The 22,306-nt window shown below is 45.2% G+C and overlaps 1 protein-coding gene and 1 long non-coding RNA gene across 4 annotated transcripts in view; one reads left to right on the top strand and one right to left on the bottom strand.

Annotated features, from left to right (window-relative positions):
- Positions 1-22,306, top strand: part of Pgant2 (polypeptide N-acetylgalactosaminyltransferase 2) — a 219,775-nt gene that overhangs the window by 178,015 nt on the left and 19,454 nt on the right. The window lies entirely within an intron of this gene.
- The window catches only part of LOC143217258 (uncharacterized), an 88,211-nt gene that overhangs the window by 51,816 nt on the left and 14,089 nt on the right, over positions 1-22,306 (bottom strand). The gene's annotated exons all lie outside the window — the stretch shown is intronic.

Raw genomic sequence — 22,306 nt, forward strand, 5'->3', positions numbered from 1 at the left:
TAGAATATTCTCACAGTGACCCGTCCGCCTGCATCATGCGTTTGCATTCGACACAATCGAATCGTCCTGTTCGACGAAACAGAACAAGGAACAAGTCCTGTCGATCGATTAATCCTTTCATCCACTATTACTGGGAGATTCGCGAGCGATACGAGCAGGAATATCCTTCTCAGGTGATCGGTAGAATCGCAGCAGAACGCTGGGAGTCGATGGGCATGCCGGACAAACTGCATTATGTTCGAGCCGCGTCGGAGCAACGGAAGAAACGCATAAAAACACGGAAGAATTAGGTTAACCCTACATATCTAGAATCTAGAATTAGATGTTTCGGGAACCTAACTCGCATCCGTTTTACAGATGCTTACGGAATTCGAAGAATTTCCAGAAGCAAATTAGCAGATTCGTACGAGGTTTCCATTGCACCGAAAATTTCTTCCTGGTCCCCCTGTAATTCTCCCAATTGTTCTGGAACTGCGGCTTGAAGATATTCTTGATTTTCTGGGACTGACTCGAGAAGATAATGTTTTTTAGTAACGATGATTTTTGTACCGTTTTTCTGTCCAGTTTTGTTTGAGGGGATTGTTAATTGAGAGGGACCATTTGCGGTGGTTTGTATTGTCTCGTCAGTTTATTGTGTGTACCATGGCTCTGTAAAATATTCTATTGAATTTGCATATTATTCTGGGTATTATTCGTGCCGCGTTTTTGGCATTCGCTCCGGTGGAAACGGCGTGACATTATTCCGGTCGACGGGGAGACAATCGAGTTGTTCGATTAAATAGAGCCGCTATTGTGTTAGCCCGATTCTATATGTATGTACAATTTATATGCGGGGTGTTCCGACCACACGCGTGTCTGATACTTTAAATACTAATCTAAGACGTAAACGAAGAATCGTCGACCAACTTGGCACTCAACGAATTAAATATCGACGAATGGCAACGTCACAGGGGGAGAAACCATGGGGTTTCAGCCATAGGGTTTGCGCTCTGCGGTGTTCGATATCGGAATTGAGTTTGGCCCGGTGAAATGGCGCGAGCCCACGGCGACGTAAAATCAACGACGTTAGGCGAAAGGAGGAAGGGTGCGCGTTTCTTTTCGCGGGGGTGGGGTTCGCGCGCCGTGAACAGGCCTGGGAAATCCCGATCCCGATTCCCAGCGAAATGGGATTGAGTTCGCGAAGTTTAGGGGTCTCCTGGTTAATGGTATTGCCTGCTTTTCTACACCTCTCGCCAAGCCTGGGAACCGGGGTTAATAAAAACACCCTCCCTTCGCCCCGTGCCCGTAAAATCCTAATCTAAACACACGAGCTTACACCGTTCCCTGTTACGGCGACACAGGATATTATGCTGGATTTGTTGGACAGACTTTTGGTCGACGTGGAAATCCTTTTCTCAGTTCTCTTTATTGATTTTGCAATTTTCGTCGGCGACTCAACACCCCTGGAGAATTTTTCTCCAAGAGTTTCATTATCTCCTAGTAAACTAATCGATCCAGCTTGGCGGAAGAACTGAAGTCGTTAAAAAAGAATAAGTTTTTCCCGAATAAATCGATATAGCAGATATCTGACAGCGGTTAAAGCGACAAATTTCCGCGGAGCAATTCCCTAAGTCGTCTCCAAGGACGTCGTTTCAACTGTAGGGGCAGGACTCGGTCCTTTCTCAATCTCCATTGGCTGCGCATCACGTTCGGATGGTAGTTGCTCGAGCAACGAACACGTCCAGGTCACAGGATTCCGTCGACGACGACGAGATCACGAGACGGGGCTGTGTTACTTGTTGAACGCGCGTCTGTTCACGTGAAACAGGATACAGTCGACCCGGGGCGAAAGACTCGCCGGAGTACCCAGGAAATTAGATCACCGTGGAGGATTGAAGGGTCCTCCGATGCCGGCGGAGACAGTCGGAAAGGCAGCACCGGAAAATGCATTCCGGGACGGCGAATACAAGCCGAGCCTTTCGATTTCAAAGTGCTATCGACCCCCGCCCCCTCTCTGCTCTCGTCCTCTGTCTTTCCAAGGAAAACACACCCCCTAGGAAGAGTGGTTTCGCTTCTGATCATGCTGCGAATCCTCGCGATTAACGGTCAAGCTGCCAACAGGACCAAACGACGCAAACTCTCTATTCAGGAATGATTGACGTTGTTAAAAATATTACCTTGAACGATTGAATCACACATGAAAGTCTGAAATGTTTCGTAATTGCTTTCAGTCGTGATTGAATAAACGAAGGTTCGACCAACTAATGAGATGATTTTGCGTACACGTCCACGGCCTGTTTGTAAACGGACGTGCTCGTAGATCGTGTTAGGGCGACCTCGAAACTGCAACCGGTCGAACGAGCTCGTAAAGAATGCCGATTGTAACGCGCGCGCGAAACGGCGCCGTCCTCTCTCTCCTCCCCCATTAATATTCATTGTAACGCAAATAGCGTGGTAAATTGTTGTTTAAACGTCATTTGCATCGTTACGCCGTTCATAACGTTTAGCAAACGCCGATTGCCCCGAAAATCCGATAGCCCCGAATGTTATGGAAATGGCGAACAACTCCATTCAGAGTGGACCCCGCGGTTTCCTCAGCTTTCTGCGCTATCCCATCCTCGAACCTGACTTTATAACGTTGCGTACAGATTGCCTATATCTTCCATCTGACCCCCGCCACCACCTCGTACCGGAAACGATTCGCCAGAATATTCGCAAAATATATAGCATGCCAGGAATTAGTCTGTAGAAAATGATCGTATCCTATTAAAAAATTAATCTTTTCATGGCTTGTTTTAATTTAAAAAATATTATACTGTGACACACGGTTCTGATACGCCGCAATCATGACAACGAACAGCTCTTAATTAGGTTCCAACGAACGTCCAAATATTTATGAACAGGAGTATGCAGAATAATACATTGCCCCATGAGATTGCCTGCTGCTGGGATTGTCCAAATTAACAATGATTCGAATGATAGCTAGTGATACCTGCAATATTTCCCCAGAGTGTCATCGATACTAGATTAACAGGACCGCGAGTACACTTTCGCACGAATATACATAGCAGCTAAACAACCAGGTGAAACAGACAGCGTCCTTCCCTCGTTACCGAGTCAGCCGCGGTCGAAAAACCGCCTCGGGTTAACGAACCGACTCTCGCGAAGACCAACGATACAAACAAGGAGAAATGAAGTCGGCAGGATATCGAGCCTAAGCCCGCGAAGACAAAGGTCCCTCGTCTCTCCCCGCTCCACCGCGAGCGGGTATACATCAGAGTTGGGCATTAATCGGTTAAAATTTTAATCATGATTGATTGATTAATGTGTACGATTAAAAAAAAAAATCGTCGAAAAATCAACGATTGATTCAATCGATTGATGAAGTTAATCATCAATCGTTGATTAAATGAAGAAATCGTCGATTATTGATTAAATCGATTAATTTAATCGTTAATCGTCAATCGTTGATTTAAAAAAGGAATCATCGAAAAATCGGATGATTTAATCAATTGTTGAAGTTAATCGCTTCACGGTCTATCCATAAATTGTAATAAGGAGGGTGCAGAGAGCGGATGGAGAATTGACAGAAATAATAATATATTTCGACATGCTCGTTCAATTTAAAAAAATGGAAAATGAGCGAAATCTTGATTAGAGAGTAGATTGGCGGCGATTCAAAGTGGCTGGATCTTCCAGAGGCTGAAACCAGTCAGAAACAATCAGTGCCTACTTCGCGAGCTTGTGCTCCTGCATCCAGCGAACCAGGTCGCGGCGACATGTTTAATGCAACGGCGCGGCGCGGCGCATCGCAGCTGCAGTGCAGCGTTGCGCCGTGGCAGGTGCATAAATAATTTAGTCCGCGATGTTACGTATAAGTGATACAACTATTCCATTACACTGTCCAACAAATTTCAACTTTTTTTGTGATTTCAATATACTGTTGGGTCCTTCTTATAGAGTTTTTTGCGCTGATTCTGAATCTGGTTTTAATTTTTTCCCTATACGTCCAGTTTTTGAAAATCATGGCTTTGAAAAAAAAACATATTTTTCAACTTTAAACAAATATTGCGATGTTATTATAAAAGATATTGAATTGTTGTTTACAGCAAAAGATTCTGTAGACTTTCCCGAATACAGTGATATCCAATATTAATACATTATGATTGTTTAAACATGTTTAAACAATGATTAAAGACGGAGATGCACCACTTTTGCACCAATTTTTGCGGATATTTTCGAATTTATCTCAAAAAATAAGGGTCCAGCGAAAAATTGAACTATACCACGCGAAAGAGCAGACTTTTATCTTGAGAAACCCCCCTGTGAAGTTTGCATGGTCGACGTTTTTACCGAACCAGAAAGCAAAATATCTTCGCCCGACATGCGTTGACGCCAGTGGTGCTCTTCCACTAGCGCGGTCGTTCGTCGGGATACGGCGCGGCGCGCTGCGGTGAAACGGCGCGTGGCTATAAGCGCGCAATTATGTCAGCTTACTTAAATGTAATATTTTATTAAATGTTATATTATTGTTATTTATTATATATTAGTATATTTATTCTGTATAAATTATTTTATGTATTTTTTAATGTTAGTCTCTCGTTTATAGTATATTTAATACAAAAAATACCTTTTGTAACAAAATAATAATTTATTCACACACTACACTATTACACTATTTACAATGCTAATATATATGTGTACACTATTCAGATATAATACACTACTAAAATACATATATTATATACACAACAACTAAAATACTATAAATAACTATAAATGTTTTTTATGAAGTTTTATACGTAGCAATGCAGATTTGAAATGCTTGACACGACTGATTTCAACAAACACAAAGCCGAAACTGAACTCTGGCATCAGTTTTCTTAAGAACCAACACGATATTTTGAAATAAATGACGGTCTACGGACAACGGAATACATACAATGTAAGGAAAGTCTGCAATGCGGTGACTGAAAAATTTTATTTTCAGTAATTGTCGTCTTATCTATGTATTGTAATTATAGTGCCAATGAACACTCGAGATTCTTCCGAGTAAAATAAGTCCAAACACAATATAAACGGGACTATTTTTATTGACCTAAATACATAATTAAAATAGTTTGCTCCATATTAAATCGATATAGTGTATTATATCTGAATAGTGTACACATATATATTAGCATTGTAAATAGTGTAATAGTGTAGTGTGTGAATAAATTATTATTTTGTTACAAAAGGTATTTTTTGTATTAAATATACTATAAACGAGAGACTAACATTAAAAAATACATAAAATAATTTATACAGAATAAATATACTAATATATAATAAATAACAATAATATAACATTTAATAAAATATTACATTTAAGTAAGCTGACATAATTGCGCGCTTATAGCCACGCGCCGTTTCACCGCAGCGCGCCGCGCCGTATCCCGACGAACGACCGCGCTAGTGGAAGAGCACCACTGGCGTCAACGCATGTCGGGCGAAGATATTTTGCTTTCCGGTTCGGTAAAAACGTCGACCATGCAAACTTCACAGGGGGGTTTCTCAAGATAAAAGTCTGCTCTTTCGCGTGGTATAGTTCAATTTTTCGCTGGACCCTTATTTTTTGAGATAAATTCGAAAATATCCGCAAAAATTGGTGCAAAAGTGGTGCATCTCCGTCTTTAATCATTGTTTAAACATGTTTAAACAATCATAATGTATTAATATTGGATATCACTGTATTCGGGAAAGTCTACAGAATCTTTTGCTGTAAACAACAATTCAATATCTTTTATAATAACATCGCAATATTTGTTTAAAGTTGAAAAATATGTCTTTTTTTAAAACTCCATTTTCTCAAAAACTGGACGTATAGGAAAAAAATTAAAACTAGATTCGGAATCAGCGCAAAAAACTCTATAAGAAGGACCCAACAGTATATTGAAATCAAATTTGGTGTTGGACAGTGTTATCGGGGGACGGGGTAAGAAACATCGGGACAGGAATCGTCCGACCAAGATGAAAACACCGGGGCCTAAATAATTCATGAGGGACCGAGTTACGTTTCTGACATAAACGGAAACGTTACATCCAACGTTGTAACCCACCTCCGATCGCGTCTACGGAAAATATTGTTCGCGGAATTTATTCAAAGAATTTGTTGAAAGAGACAATAAGGCAACGAAAATAGCAGGAGCATCGATCGTCAAGTGGATCAGTCCGTCAGAGGCGTAGCCGACGGATTAATTGAATCGAGTGATTAATTAACAATCGAATTAAGAAGGGAGCGCAGATTTGGTGAATCGGGTTTCCCAGTCGGCGGTTCGGTGGTAACGAAGAATTAATCTCTAATCAAAGGAATTCGTACGATCGATCGATCATTGTAGCGGCTAATTAACGATCTCCTCGGGAGAGGACGCCGAACGGGGTACAGCAAGATAAATGGAGGCCTCTCTGTAACAGGGGGAAAACTTGGTCGATCAAGGTTTCAGTAATTCGTCGCAATCGAGTTACCGGGCTCGTTTTCCCGTTTCCTCGTTTCTTTCCGTTTGTCTTCGCTCTTCGCAGGCTGCTAACCTGACGTAACACGATGAAATATTCAGGAATCGATGAGAAGCTACATTGACTGAGGCGGGACGAAGATGGAACCCTCGCCGACTTATTGTTATTTTATATTCTCTAGCTATTTTATCTTATTACTTGCTCGATTTTATTGTGAGATTCGAGTCGCGAAAAGGAATTCGTTCGCGTAAACGGTACGCGTTCTCTTTTCGGTTCACTGAAACGTCTGACCAAAGTCGCCCCGTTCTACTTGGCATACATTTGCGCGGAAAATTGCCTCGTTATGCAATCGAACGAGAGAGAGAGAGAGAGAGAGCAGGGGAGACAAGGGGAGGGAAAGAGAATTTCCGGGTGGAGAGATTTCGACGAGAGGAAACCGATTCTTTTTCCTCCGAGGGTGAACCGCGAAGGGAACGGGGGCCCTCGAAGACGTGATCAAGGAGGACATCTTGTCCGATGCACTCGACCAACAAAATGGAACCTGGCCATGATCCGTTCGAACCATAGCGAGTATCTGCTCGCGACGGGAGATAATCGCTCGAGCGGACCAAGCAACGATGATCAAACTTCTCTGAAGTGTAGTCGCTCGGTTTGACTGCTGGACGAACACCATGTAATACGAAAATCGACCCTTTGAACTTCCGGTTCCTCGAACAATTTCGAAAGAGAGAGGAAGTCACTCTGAATCGCTTTTAGATTTTTTTTTTCAAGAACGATTAGCCTGAAATTCCGATCACCGTGCAGTGGGTAGTTTAATGGGGAATTGACTTGTAACCGTGCGAAAACGAGATTATTTGGAATGAATTATCAATTCGCAATTGATGGATGACTATGAACAACGATCGTGTATTCACGGGGTAAACACAGTAGCCTGCGTAATATGGTAATTGATTAAATAAAACAACAGTACCACAGTAAATTGATAGGTGCAGCCGCGAGACCGCAATTATAATAGTCCGCCACGACCGTAATATCAATTTCTGTGTTATTATTTAACAGCTGAGCCGGCTGTGTAATAATTAGACCATCGACAGATTTTTCGCTATGCTAGTCGTGCGGGAACGAAGTGAAACGAGCCAGGAACGCTCACGTACGAACTACAAAAGATCTCGGTGCACAATATCAGCGTAGATACCATCTGGTACATTGAGCCGAGGCGAAAGCTCGGGTCGAGGCAAGCGCATCGCATCAAGGCTCGTCGAAACGAACACGTCCGCGGCGTTTCCTGTGCTGGGATCTAGCTCTCTCGCGTTCGTATAGTACTCGATAAGGTTGGATCCGTTGGTAAACTGATTTCCCTTGGTCGAAAAACGCGGCGGCCGCCGTGAAATCCCCGGGAAAACTGCTCGTTCCGCGATATCGGCCTGAATATAGCGGATCCTCGGATCTCTCATGGTACCCCCAAAAGTCCGCAGGACGATATCGCGACACACACCTCCCCTCACCCCCGAGGACCATTATTTTCGTCCGCCGCTGCTCCCCGTTGCGGTTATTGCGAAGTATAATGGGCACAATACCGACAGAACACGCTCGCGGATTTCACGATTGTTGACGGTTCAAGCACCACGGGTTTAGAACGTCGAATTGGATGCTGGCTATCTCGGCGGATCGATGAGCAACAGTGGAATACGGAGTTTGTTATGTTCGCAGCTTCTCTTAATATATTTGAGAGGTTCTGCGTTGTAAATTTCAATGGAACGACAGCTCGACACCCATTTTGCCTTAACGAACCTCTGGATTTATTCACTATACATATTTACAATATATTACACTTGTTTGAACTGGACGTTCTATCTCGAATTATTTTTCTAGTAAGATTCTAGGTATTTTCTAGTTCCAAATCGAGCCTATACCCCCTTAATGATGGTCCCGAAGCCGATGGTCCAAGGGTGTGCAATTTGAGCCTCGGACCCTCATAAAAAAATAAGAAAGTGCTGGCCTCCTCGAGACCCTTGTAGAAGTGTCGCGAGGACGAACGGTATTTTACATGAAATTTTCCATGCATGTCATAACAGAGTTCTAGGATGTGCAAGGATCGGAGTATTTTAATTGGTCCTCCTGACACGGTGGACTGCGTTCGACAATTTGGAAATGCATTGGGCGACGAATCCGTACCGATCGATCTCTCGCCCCGGCTTCGACTTCCCAAGTTCCTGCGCGCCTCGGTTAAGTGGTTCGCCATTATTTTTACAGGCGATTATGCGTGGCTTTCTTCGCGGAGCACTTAGTAGTCGCTTTCCGCGCGAGTAAACTTGCGCGGAGTTTGTGGCGCGGCGAGGCGGTCGCTTTATCGCGCTGTAAACCGCGAGACGACGAAACTTTATTAGTTCGTCGACCCTCTTACGCGAATGAAACGCCGCCCCGATGATCCGACTGTGAATCCGGGTGAATCGTCAAAAATCGCCGTGCCAGCGCGCAACGGTAGCGTCGAATGTTCTCTGTGAAAGAGAAAAAAATCACCGCGTGATCATAATTCACGATCATTTAAACGGACCGCGGCGAAACCGCGCCGGACCCGGACCGATGAACTTTATTGACCGGTAAAAATTGATCACCGTGTATACCGACCGACCGGGTGCACTCCTTCCGATCGGCTATTCTCTCTTTTTTTTTATCGTTGTGCCTGCTGACGCGAAATTACGCTCTTCTGTCCCGGGGTCTTCTTCGCCGGAGATCGCCGCTCGTTTCCGCCCCTAAAACGGGGCGGAAAGTTAATTTCGCTCGACGAACCGTTGCCATTGTTCCAACCCTCTCCCCCTCCCGTCGATATCCCCATCGACATCCGGTTAACAAAATTTACGGCCGGCCGATGCTTCATATCGCCCCGGAGAGCTTCCGTGCACATTCCTTCGCGCGCTCATTCTTTTTTTCCCCCTGGTGCATTTTCGAGAGTTTTTAGGGTCGATGGGAGTATGCAAATCCGATGGACGAAGCTGCCACAGTTTAACGGAACCTTCCGACCCATTCCGTCCATCGAAAATTTTGATACGACCCTTCCAACGTATATCTTGTAGAGGGTGAGTTCTCTGACGTTTTTACCTGACGTGAAACTGACTTAAAAAGAAGTTTTCTGAAATTGGTGCGGGGAAAATGGGATAATGAACGATCGTGTGAGAGGAAAAGATGAGCAGCCGACGCAACCTAACCGCATTATAATATTCCGATAATTCAACTGGCCGACGGAAAAGAGCTGGACAAAATTCCGTGGCAGGTTTCGTAATTAATTGGAACATCCATTTCTCGATTAACGATATCGTAGACGCGGCGCATCGGGAACAAACAGCCGGTCGGCTACCATTACGTGTTATTAACGGTCGCTCATAATCCAGCGGATTCCTCAATTAATGGCGGCGGACCAGTGCAATTAATAAAATCATCGTGAATCGTAATATCGAATATCCTGGTTCTCCCGGTTTCCTGCCGGTATCGTTGCATCTGTTTCTCGCGGGTGAAATTATTTTTATCTTTCGATAAATTAATCGGCGTGCCTCTGTCACGTTTTGCCAACCTGTTTTTGTACGCGGTTCAATTCTCGTTTGTGAATTTTTGTGCGTCGTTAAATTCATTTTTTAACCGACTTCGAGAAAGGAGGAGGTTACTCAATTCGATCTGTATGTGTCTTTTTTTTTTAGATGGATGGACCAATCGGAACGAAACCTTTTGCATCTTGTAGAGTATGTTCCCGGGATGGTCCGGTACAAAAAAATTTTACACTTTTTTATTTGCGAAAATGTAGGGTGGTGATATACCGTTATGAACTCCGCTGAATGTTAGATATTAGGAACAGTAACGACGCGACGTCGTTACCGTTATCGATTGCGGCTTTCAGATATTTATAAATTACGATTTGGGATGTGACGGGGCTGACAGTGATAAAAAGTGTGAAATAAAAAACATTTTATAAAAAAAAGTTAAACCGACTTCGAAACAACGCACTAAAAAGTATAAAATAATTTCCATTTAATTTATGTGAATATACACAAGAACTTAAATACAATACAATCTTTTCGGAGGCGGCGCAAAAATTAAAAATTTTCCAAATGACAGATGTTGCTGATGATTTCATTGGAATATGGTGGGCTTGGAAATCAGTAGGTGTGGGGAGAGAAGATACATTAATATGTGAAAGCATGTAGAAGAATTTAAGGATTTTCGTAATTTCCAGTGTCGAAAAGTTTCAATTTTGCGCCGCCTCCGAAAAGATTGTATTGTATTTAACACTTTACCTATACCGGAAACCTATTAATAGGATTTTCAATAGTTGTGCTGTACCAAAAGAAAGCATAGAATTTTCTTTTACATTGTAATCTTTAATGAAACAATTAGATGACGTTATTTAGGGTAACTTGTTAGTCCACAATGAAAATTGCTGTTGCTATTCAAGGTTCCATTTAGCCATGTTTAGCCATGTACCATACATTTTCCAAAATTATGCAATATATCACCGGTCGGTAATGTGTTAAGTTCGTGTATATTCACATAAATTAAATGGAAATTATTTTATACTTTTTAGTGCGTTTTTGCGAAGTCGGTTCAATTTCTTTTTTATAAAATTTTTTCTATATTCGAACTAATCGTAAAAACATCTTTCACGATGTGCATTTTGTAATTACTGGCGAAATATCTAGTCAACCGCGTTTCGACGTTCGAGAGTTCACGCTAGTTCAAAAGATTAATTAAAACGAACTGTGTCGTGCAGGGGCGTAGAAACCGGATCGTCCAAAAACTGGGGACCCATGCGGAGAGAAGTCTGTGTCATTAGGGCACAGAGTTTCCCTTTGTCGCCGGTAGGAACTGCGGGTAATTAGGAGGCCGCTGACAAATAGTTGGCCCACTGCTAAGGCAAAGAGCTCGTGTAAAAAGGGGCAAAGGGAGCGGGAGCAACACGAGAACCAAAAGGGACTTCGGACTTGGCAAATCCGTTGTGCTAACCCTCTGTCTTTCTCTTCTTAAGCGGTTTCGCAAATCTATGTTATCGCTAAAAGTTACACATCTCTTGAACAAAAAGAATTCCTCAATTTAATCTCCTGAAAGGTTCCACCAGAAGACTCACCCCCTCGGCAGACGGAAAGATCGATATAAGGATCAACGTTTCACGGATCGGGAAAACGGGGGATCACGGATCAGCCGATCCAATTATCCGGCCGCGCCGGGGCTGAAACAGCACAGTCGCGAATTTAATTAATAGCTGTCATCGAATTCGCGAACCGCGCGCGCCAGAAAATTTCCCCGGTGCCGGCATTAATTGCGTCTACCTAATTACCGACAGGTAACGAGCGGCGAGTGTGTATCGTGCAGCTGAATTCGCCGCAAAAGTGTGCGCAAGGCGTTTCGCATAACTCTGCCGACCAAAATGGTTTCATAATCGGGATACTGCGAACATGTTTCGCGTGAACGCCGTGCGTATTGTTTCCGGGATAACGCGGAGAAAAAGACAAAACGAGAGTTTACGCGTCTCTCCTGTAATCGATGCGGGCGACTTTTATTTTGCATAAAGATCCGTAGTTTAATAATGAGTTCGCTCGAGCGACAAAATTTCTAATTACCGTGCTGTGGAGCGAAGCTCCCCGGCAAACATTTGCGATCCTAATTGTAAAGGCTGGTACGCGGAGGGGCGTTGCATCGCATTGCACGAGCTCTCGCGTCGCGTTCTCGTCGCACCGGAGAGCCCGATAAGGAGCAGCGTGAAGCTCAATCGCGTAATTAACACCGTCCCGCAATATTCCCGGTCGGCGTGGGAGTAAGAAAGGGTGAAAAACGGGACGGCGATGAAGAATGGAGGAGCAGCGTCGACGGGAAGTTGAGCTCGCAGACGCGTCTTGCCGCGGTAAACAGAGGCGCAAACAACTTAAATGGAAAGCAAACACAATTATACCGCCGCCAGTAAACCGGAGGATCAGTTTTCCAGGTACGAACCACTGTATCCGAGTGCAGCAGCATTTATTTCCGCGTCTATGCACCGCTTGGTCGAACCGTGCAGCGAATCGCGTTCTTTTTCCTGTTCCACGATTTCCAATAATGCATACGACATTTCGAATTGTCTAATTAGCTCCCATGTTAGAAAGCACAGCCACTGATCGAATGGTTAGAACGATCTCGACGGTCAATGATCCAGGGAGAAACCGTAGTCACCGACTATAATTATGGACTGCATTATCAGCAGGAAGACAATTTTCCGGCGAAGTTCTCACGCGTAGGCTCTCTCCTCTTTGATGCAACCGACGCGACGATGCAACGACGGAATGCATTTTGTCGGGGAAAGCGGGCTGCTCGAACCGATCGCAGGAAAGTTGATCGCGAAGTCTTGCTGTTTATATGCGCGAGATGCATCTGCGACAAGAGAGAGAGAGAGTGAGATGGGGAGATGGAGAGAGAGAATAATGCACGTCGCGGTGCGAGATTTACCGACGAGGATTAAGGGGAACGGACAGGTTTCTCGATCGGATCGACATAGGGGACGAGCAACCAGCCGTACGTGTCGCGAACCAACGAAGAAGCCTGCCGCTTATTATCATTGCAAATACCGAGAGATATCGTTCCTTGTCTCCGGGGATATTCCGAGGCGAGAGACGATCTCGATATGTGTGTCGTATCGATTGCCTAGATCTGCGTGCAATGCATCCCGCAAGTATTAAGATGCTTATTTGACAGGAGATATTTGACATTCGAAAGACGGAGTAGGTGTAATTCGATATAGTAAAAATTATTGGACGCTGCAAATAATTTTTGAGCTTGTAGAAAAATGTGAATGGGGTTTGTTATCCGAAGGGGATAGTACGTAGATATTTGACATTCGAAAGACGGAGTGGGTGTAATTCGATATAGTAAAAATTATTGGACGCTGCAAATAATTTTTGAGCTTGTAGAAAAATGTGAATGGGGTTTGTTATCCGAAGGGGATAGTACGAAGATATTTGACATTCGAAAGACGGACTAGATGTAATTCGATATACATATATAGTAAAAATTATTGGACGCTGCAATAATTTTTGGGCTCGTAGAAAAATGTGAATTGGGTTTGTTATCCGAAGGGGATAGTACGGAGATATTTGACATTCGAAAGACGGAGTAGGTGTAATTCGGTATAGTAAAAATTATTAGACGCTGCAATAATTTTTGGGCCCGTTGAAAAATGTGAATGGGGTTTGTTATCCGAAGGGGATAGTACGTGATGCGTGACAGCGAATCCGCGAGGCCACCAACGGGAAACTGTGTTACGATGAGAGGGTTATTGCGACAAAAGACGAGCAAGAATTTCGACGTGTTTCGAGGAGAGGGAGCACCGTCTAAGCATCTCGGTCTAAGCACCCTCGGGAACGCTTTGAAGTAGCTGCCATGTAAATGCGCTTCTGCAGCAAGCCGGTGTTCTACGCCGTGGCAACGGACAGCAGCCGGCGGAAGTGTTTTATTTCCTTCGCCTTTGTGCGTTCCAGCGACTACGCGAAAATTGAAAAATGTCATTTCGTCGTTGCTTTCGTCTCTCCCCTTTCAGCCGTTTCGCCGTTCTCTCTGCCCCCTCTTTCTTTCTCGCCGGCTTACAGAAACGCGCGATGTAATAGAACGCTGATAAAATGAAGGGAACAACCCGGCATCATAAATTGATCCTTTCATGCGCACGCTGCACGTCGTAAAACCAACATCGCGAATTGATATTGCGAAACACTGGTCGTCCGGATCACGGAATTCAGAGAGATTGCGCTAAAATATTATCTGCCGTCGATACCCACTGAATTTATGCTGCTCTGTAAACGTCGATTCGTCATCGCGAACATAAAACTGTTCAGCGAAACCGTGAACAAAAGATACGGACAAATATTATGATTTTAAGCCACGTATGTATATAATTCTCCAAAAAGGAAGAGGCAAGAGGATGCGACCTATGTGGGGACAAATATGGAAACCTAAAGCATTTGACAAGGATTGCAGGATAATAGTGGAAACAATCAAGCTCGAGGATGTAGTGAGCGGGAAAAAATATAGAAAGGTTGAAGAGTGGTTGGAGAAGTTGAGGAAAAAAAAAGAAAAGAAAGCATAAATAAGCCAAAGAGAATACCAAACAAAAATGCAAAAGTTAGGGAATGGGAAGCAATAAGTAAGGAATTAAGTGGGTTGGTGATAATTAGGATACTAAAAGAGTAGGACAGGATAGGAATGTGTGAGACATAGAAATGAATGAGAGAAGGTATGGACCGAATGTGTGAAATAAGATAGTTTTGTACAGATAGGTCAATGTAAACCAAGTCACATTTCTTAGCTGTAAGGCTGTGTGAAATAAAGCAAATTATTATTATTATACATATAATTCTCCAAAACATTTCTCCGAGATTTTCCAGCTGGGAAGCAATCGGAAGGGAAAGTGAGTGATTTTTCCTTAGGAAGCAAATAACGCATTTCGATCACGCCGGTCCGATCCCCTAACGAAATCGTCCCCGCGGAAACGGAATCGGAAATACGAGGGCCGTTATGGCAGCCCTCGTACAGAGTAATGGCGGGCCGATGGAAATTGGAAATCGCGCGGAGAGTAGACGCGTTTCGCGCTTGTATTTCCTCGACGATGACACGCGGAAATCGTCTTCGTGTGTATCTGGACACGCTGCTTGTCAGCTGTTTAATCGACGCGTGTATTGCTCGTTTCGGTGGGATCCATGGGACAGGGTGTAGGGTGGTCGATCATCGGGAACCTCGCGAACTCGTCCCGTCCATTAATCATGCCGAGCTGCGGTAACATTGTTGCACAATGTACGACGTCGCGATAACATTTTAGGGACGACATTCTTCCGTGCGAATGAACGCATTCAACGTTATTGTTTCCCTTTGGGTGTGCATGTCGATACGCGATTCCAGTCGAGAATGATCAGACTCAAACGATATTAATATTAATGGACTTTTATCTGGATTCGCACATTCGTGCGATCCTGCAAGAAGAAGATTCCTTTCCTTTGACAGATATTTCAGCGTTCTGGATTATTGCGAAGCATGATTTATTTCGATCTTGCTAGAAGACACGACTCAATCTTCTTCAAGCACGAAGGGCTTCCTCCTCGGACTCGTCCGCGATCCTTTGCGTCTTCATCCTTTCGGTCAGTGGAGCCTTCCAACCAATCACGGTGCACCCTTGATCATAGCGCGCAAAACGTCCATTGGGAAATGGATTTATGGATAGGGAGAGAGGCTGCTTGCTTGCAATCTGTTTTCTGTGGACACGGAATCAATTTAAAAATCATCTTCGATAATATCCGGGGAAAATCCATTTCAACCTTTCAGGAAGCTGATAGCTTTTTTTCCTCTTCTTCTGCTTCGGCATTGCAATCTCCGAACGTTCCAACATTTTTCTGCGGTTGTTTTTCGTCCGATATTAAATTAATGAAATGGTATTAAAGCGGTGATACCGACTTGAGATTATTCGTCATTCAGTTTTCGTCGGTGATAAAAATGAAGAAATTTCAGCTTCTGAAAACGATACGATGGGGCCAATGCAGAGATAAAAGACGAAACAGTTGGACGGTGAACGGGGGTGGAAGCAGACCAGAGCAGAGGGGATTGGTTGGGGGTAGAAGTACGGAGATAGCGTAAGAAGAAAGGCAATTGCGACAGGCTGCGAGAAATTACGGCCGCCGCCGAGGCGAACGCCAGGACGTTGAAGAGGGACGCGGAGGAGCGCGGTGCTTGATCTTCTAAAAACTTATGCGAAATTAGATTTTAAATTCCTCGGCAGCTCGCGCGTTTGCCACCATCCGCTGCACCGCCTGAATGCCGTGGAAAATAGAAAGCCTGGCCGTGGCTTGCCTTAAGCAGATGCAATTCTCCGAGGCGTTATGGCACCTCGACGTCGGTCAGGATGCAGAGAGTGGCGGATGCACAGGGAGCTGCAACGGAGGTGCAACCGGGAAAAATAGGGGGGTGTGGGTAGGGGGTGGCCCGAGCAAATCGACCGTGTGGCCCCCTCGACTTTATCTCAAGGATATTCTTCGATTTCTGCACGTTACCTCCCTCCGACCAGCTAGTAATGCTTGCAAATAGAAATCGGCAGGGCTCGAGATTGCACGTGATTCGGAAGACTCGATTGCTCTGATGGATCCCGACGTGACACTGGCAATTCTTCTGCTCCCCCGGATGCACTGAACGCGGTATGCTCGGATGCACTCTTTCCTGGATTTCAGGAGGAAGACGCGATCGATGAGACTGTTTGGAGGATGTTTGCGGAGTATAGTTATCGCTGGACTCGAATGGATTCAAGTTATGTGTCAGATTTTAGAACAGCCCCGCCCCTACAGAAATTCTAATAATTTTTCCGACCCCGTTTATCGGGGCGAGCGCGATAAACCAGGAAACGCGGGGGGGGGTGAAATTAACGCCCGTGCAGCACTTAATCGACCATCGACGATTACGGAAAGGGCGGCGCATCCATCTACCCGTTGCACCCTCTCGTCCGTTGCATTCTCCCGTTGCACCAGATACGCAACACACAGAAATGCACAGTGGGATGCAGAACCGACAGCGCGGCGCGGCGCGGCGCGGCGGCACGATAATGCGTCGATGCTCCAAATTAGACAGCGGCCCCGGCAGACGGCGCGGCGGCCGGGCCAATTTGTTTCGCAGCGTTGCGAATCGCGCGCAATTTCGCGAATTTCAGAGCCGAGCTGTGAATCCGGCTTAACGAGATTATCGGTCGGTACAAATTCAAGCCGGTCCGCCGGGGCTAATATAAAACACCGGGGCACGCTGCGTATATTCGCGATTCCCTCGGACGACCGGTTTCCGCGAGCCCGGAACCGGCCCGATTAGCTTGCACGCGACCGGCCAACGTTGACGCGTGAACACCGCATAATTGTCCCGACTAGACGGACGAACCTAATGCGCACGGGTCACGGACAGTCACAGGGTACACCCTTCGCGAAATCGGTTTGCACCCCATTTGCATAATTCGACGGCAAGATACGGATCCCGACCCCGCGAAATGCACGGTGGACTGCAGCGCGTTTAATGGTTCTGCAAATAACACTGTCCAACACCAAATTTGTTTTCAATATACTGTTGGGTCCTTCTTATAGAGTTTTTTGCGCTGATTCCGAATCTGTCCTTAATTTTTCTCCTATACGCACAGTTTTTGAAAAACATGGCTTTGAAAAAAAACGTATTTTTCAACTTTAAACAAATATTGTGATGTTATTATAAAAGATATTGAATTGTTCTTTACAGCAAAAGATTCTGTAGACTTTCCCGAATACAATGATATCCAGTATTAATACATTATGATTGTTTAAACAATGATTAAAGACGGAGAGACGCCACTTTTGCACCAATTTTTGAGGACATTTTTCAATTTATCTCAAAAAATTAGGGTCCAGTGGAAAATCGAACTATACCACGCGATAGAGCAGACTTTTATCTTGAGAATCCCTCGTTTGAAGTTTGCGACATCGACGTTTTTTTCGAACCAGAAAGCAAAAGTCGAGAAAGATAAAGAAAGATAAAAGTCTGCTCTATCGCGTGGTATAGTTCGATTTTCCGCTGGACCCTAATTTTTTGAGATAAATTGAAAAATATCCTCAAAAATTGGTGCAAAAGTGGCGTCTCTCCGTCTTTAATCATTGTTTAAACAATCATAATGTATTAATACTGGATATCATTGTATTCGGGAAAGTCTACAGAATCTTTTGCTGTAAAGAACAATTCAATATTTTTTATAATAACATCACAATATTTGTTTGAAGTTGAAAAATATGTTTTTTTTTTCAAAGCCATGTTTCTCAAAAACTGTGCGTATAGGAGAAAAATTAAGCACAGATTCGGAATCTCTATAAGAAGGACCCAACGGTATATTGAAATCATAAAAAAAGTTGAAATTTGTTGGACAGTGTAATCGTTCGAAATTGTTTGGACGAAGGCTCCGATTAACTCGGAAGCATTGATTTGCTAAATGACGTGCAAAGAAGATTTTAATCACGAATGTATCCAAAATGCTAGGAAACTTGAGAAAGACATCTACAGTTCAGCAATTCGAGCTTGTTTCACGAACCGAAACCAATATCATAACCGTTTGCAACCCTTGGCCGTAGCTCGCGCTGAATTACACCCCTCGCACGAGAAAGCCACCCCCGCGTTACCATGAACAGGTTGAATTACAGTCCGGTAAGGAATTTATGGGTCGAGCGGAGTCACGCAAATACACGCGATCCGTTGTAAACCTCGTGCTTCTCCCATATTTTTTTCTTCTCTCTCTCTCTCTCTCTCTCTCTTTCTCGCTCTCCTTTTTCCCCACCTCCGACGTTGCTTTTCATCTCGAGGCAGTCGGACGAATTCCAAGATGGTGGAACGAGTCGGAGAGTTATCGCGGCCTAAAGTTATCGTCGGTGTAAATCAACGGGCGCATAAAAGTTTGCTGGTAAATCTCGGGAACGCGTTGCGGGTGGGTGGAGAGATTCTCGAGATTTAGAAGATCAAGATTGCCGGGGAGTTGCCACGTGTTTATTAGTGCCGGCCCGCGTTAGGCAAAAAAATTCGAGTGGTTAGGATAGGTAGGATCGGCTTCGGAGTCCGTAGCGATGAGCACCGCTGCGATAGAGGGTTCTAATCACCGGGGAGCGAATTAATTCGCTCGAATCGGTCGTTAGCGGAGAAACAAACGATGTTTCGCGATGTCAGCGTCGTGTGCGATTGCGGTTTGGTTTACGACGTGGCCGGGACGAGTGGCAACATTTCATAGGGCGTAGGGACGGCCCTGGTTCATGGCTGCGGCCCCAGGCGGCAAACATTTGAGTTGGCAACGGTAGACCCGGTTCAGGCAGGTCAGGGACTTTTGTTTGTTCGGAACAATCTGCTTCGGCCCGTTTTATCGCGGCCGACCGTGTGCTAGGCGTTCTCCAGCTTCTGGCATAATTCCTCGCGCGTTCTCCGTCGAAATAAGTGGCGACCCTTCCGCGGCCTTCAATATTTGCCGAATGGACGCTTCGAGACTAAATAATGATCTTAGGCTGTGGATCTTTATAGCACTGGGAAACCTGTAAAATTAACAGTAAAGAACTTTGGAAGTTCGCGAACGCTGCTGTTTCGATGCGCGCGGAAGAAAAATTGGTTTTTCGGATCCGAAGAGAGACTGGCAAAAAACGCGAGCGGACTGGATCGTAACTGGATCGCGCAAGAACGGTTCTGTGAACGGAACGAAATCGGGAAATTACACTGTCGGATCGCGGTTGCCGCCACGGCTTATAATGCTGATATACCTCCGTGGATTTATGCATACAGCTTTCGGTATTTTTATTGCTCCTGCGAGCACGACGAATGGCCGTATAAGTCATGTATTACGAGACAGCCGTAGCATAATCCGCAGCGAGACAAAATGTGGGACGAACGGTGATAAATGACGAGAGATCCCCGGTGTCTCTGTCTCCCTTCTGTTCGGTTGTGTAAACCATGCGGAGCGGCATCCCGCGTGATTAATACGACAATTAGCGGAAACGGTTTTTAGAAAAGTTCACCGAATAAAATATAATACCGTGCTCGCTCCGCTGGCTCGCGTATTCTGCTGCGACGGACGCGCGCCCGTGAGCTATGCGCATTTTAACCGTAATTGATTCGATTCTTCACCCCGCGACGGGATTAAAGTGTGACGGGCGCGCGTGCCGCGTTGCGAGGGTTTCGGTGTCGTCTAAATTAAGGTTTTGAGGGACGTTGCAGAAAGTTTGATTAGGAGTTTAAGGGTTTAAAAATTTCAGAGACCCCTTCGCAGCTGCTGGGACGACTTCGACGCACCTGGCACGCCTAACTTGCGCGGGTCAGTTGACGATAGTCACGAAAATAGTTAACCCGAAAGCGGTTTCGCCAGATTCCCGGCAAGGTCGTTCACCAAACAGTGTAACAGCGTTCGGATTTAATCCGTGCGACTCGATTCGACTTTCTGCAAAGTAAGAATTCCAACGTAGCCGAGAGCCAAAGGCAGCCGAATTAACCGTTCGATTTCGATCCGCATTCCTCGCCGGACACGTAACCAGTTTATTTCAAGTTCTCGGAGATTTCTGGCCAAAGGACCGTAAAGAATCATGGCCGTTCGAGCGAGAACTGCTTCTTGCATACTTTATGGACGGGGTCAGATGCTCGGGGACCGGGCAACCACTCGAAATCGCACGGAAAAATATATTCAACGCAGACCTTTGTCTCGGCGAGAGAGAAATCCTGCCCGGGCGTTTTCCAGTCGGGTCAACGGGGCGTAATCAGGAGAAATGTCTCGAGAGTCCCGTTTCATTAATTTCCCCGCAGCGACGCGAATGGTCCCGGCAAAAAACCGCGCGCGAAAGCAAATGAATTTTCTTTTCGGCGAGCAGATTCGCGATCTCCTCGCGAGCACAGATGCTGAGGAGACCCATCCTCGCTGAAAACTTATCTGCGGAGACTACTTTCCACTTCACAGGTTTCTCAAAGTAGAAATTATATTATTTTTTTTTAAATTCGCAACTAAAAGATAGACGCGGCTGGATCGCCGCATTCTTCGGGGAAGTTTTACGGTCTTTCGGAGACCGTAGCTCATGGTTCGATGGCTAAAACGACCGGTAAAATCGTTCGATCGTCCATCCACGGTCGCGATACCGTTCCGGGAAGTTTCCGGAACGCGCGAGAGTCGCGCGATTTATCTTTCTTACCGCGGAAAGCAATTTTAAGCGTAGAAAGCCAGCCATAGTTACGTTGCCGCGTGCACTTTGCGGGGAGGGGCGCGGACGCGGCTCGTTGTCGTTGCAGGCCGCGATAAACAAAAGAATCGCCCCTCGGGGAAACGTCGGTGTTCGCGAAATATGCGCTTAAAATAAAGGGGAAGGCCCGGGATACGCGACTACGGGAAAAGGAAAAGGGCGGGAACCCTCCCGCACCGCGTCGCGAATAATGCGTCTATAACTTACGCTAGCCGGCTTTCGCATTCATGACGCGGCCGCAGATATGACCGAAATCGGCTTCTGCCTTGTCCTCCTTCTCGGTGTCCTTTATTCACCCTTTATTTAACGTGAATTTAGGGTTTTCGGTGATCTAGAATTCTTTCTCGGCATATCCGGAGGGACGCAACAATCCCGGAGCACGATCACAACGCTCGCGGTACGACACGAGTGCAGACGCGCGTAAATAGGAGAGGAAAGCTCGCGTCGGAGTTCTCCGAGAGGGTTCGGTAATTTGCATAACATCGTGAATATATATTGAGGATAATCCGCGGTAACTTCACCCTTAAAGCGTTCTGCTTATCGCTAAGTAATAACGCGATAAGACAGTGTGCCGTCGCGGCGCAGATGTTGACGGGGAAATAATTTCGTCCCGGGATTCCCGGTGCATCGAGAAATCCCTTCTCCCCCTGTTCGTCTCCCTATCCTCCCAGAGATCCCTCCAAACAAGGGAACAATATCAAATGCGAAACATTACTCAAGGAAGCGTCAAATAATCCGAGGAACGTCTTACAGAAATCTTCCGTATCGAAGTTCTGCTTCGTAGTATGATGTCTGTAGAGAGCAGAGATTCATCTTCTTGCAGATCATCCGAGACAACAGTTTCAAAGAAGAAGTTTAGATAGGTAGTAATTTGAACTTGTTTCAGAAAATGTTGAAACAAATAATTTTCAACAGTATTCAGAAATATCTTCTAGTTCGACGTTTTACAGAATTTTGAAGAAAATCGTCCCAACTGCTGTAAAATCGTCAGACTGGCTGAGATATGCATCCAGCAATCAGCTCGTGGGCGAATAAACAGGAACCGGAAGTTTCCCGTGTAATACTTGCGGGTAACTAGATCGGCAGCCGAC

Source organism: Lasioglossum baleicum, chromosome 16 (assembly GCF_051020765.1).
Source record: "Lasioglossum baleicum chromosome 16, iyLasBale1, whole genome shotgun sequence".
Classification (NCBI taxonomy): Eukaryota; Metazoa; Arthropoda; class Insecta; order Hymenoptera; family Halictidae; genus Lasioglossum; species Lasioglossum baleicum.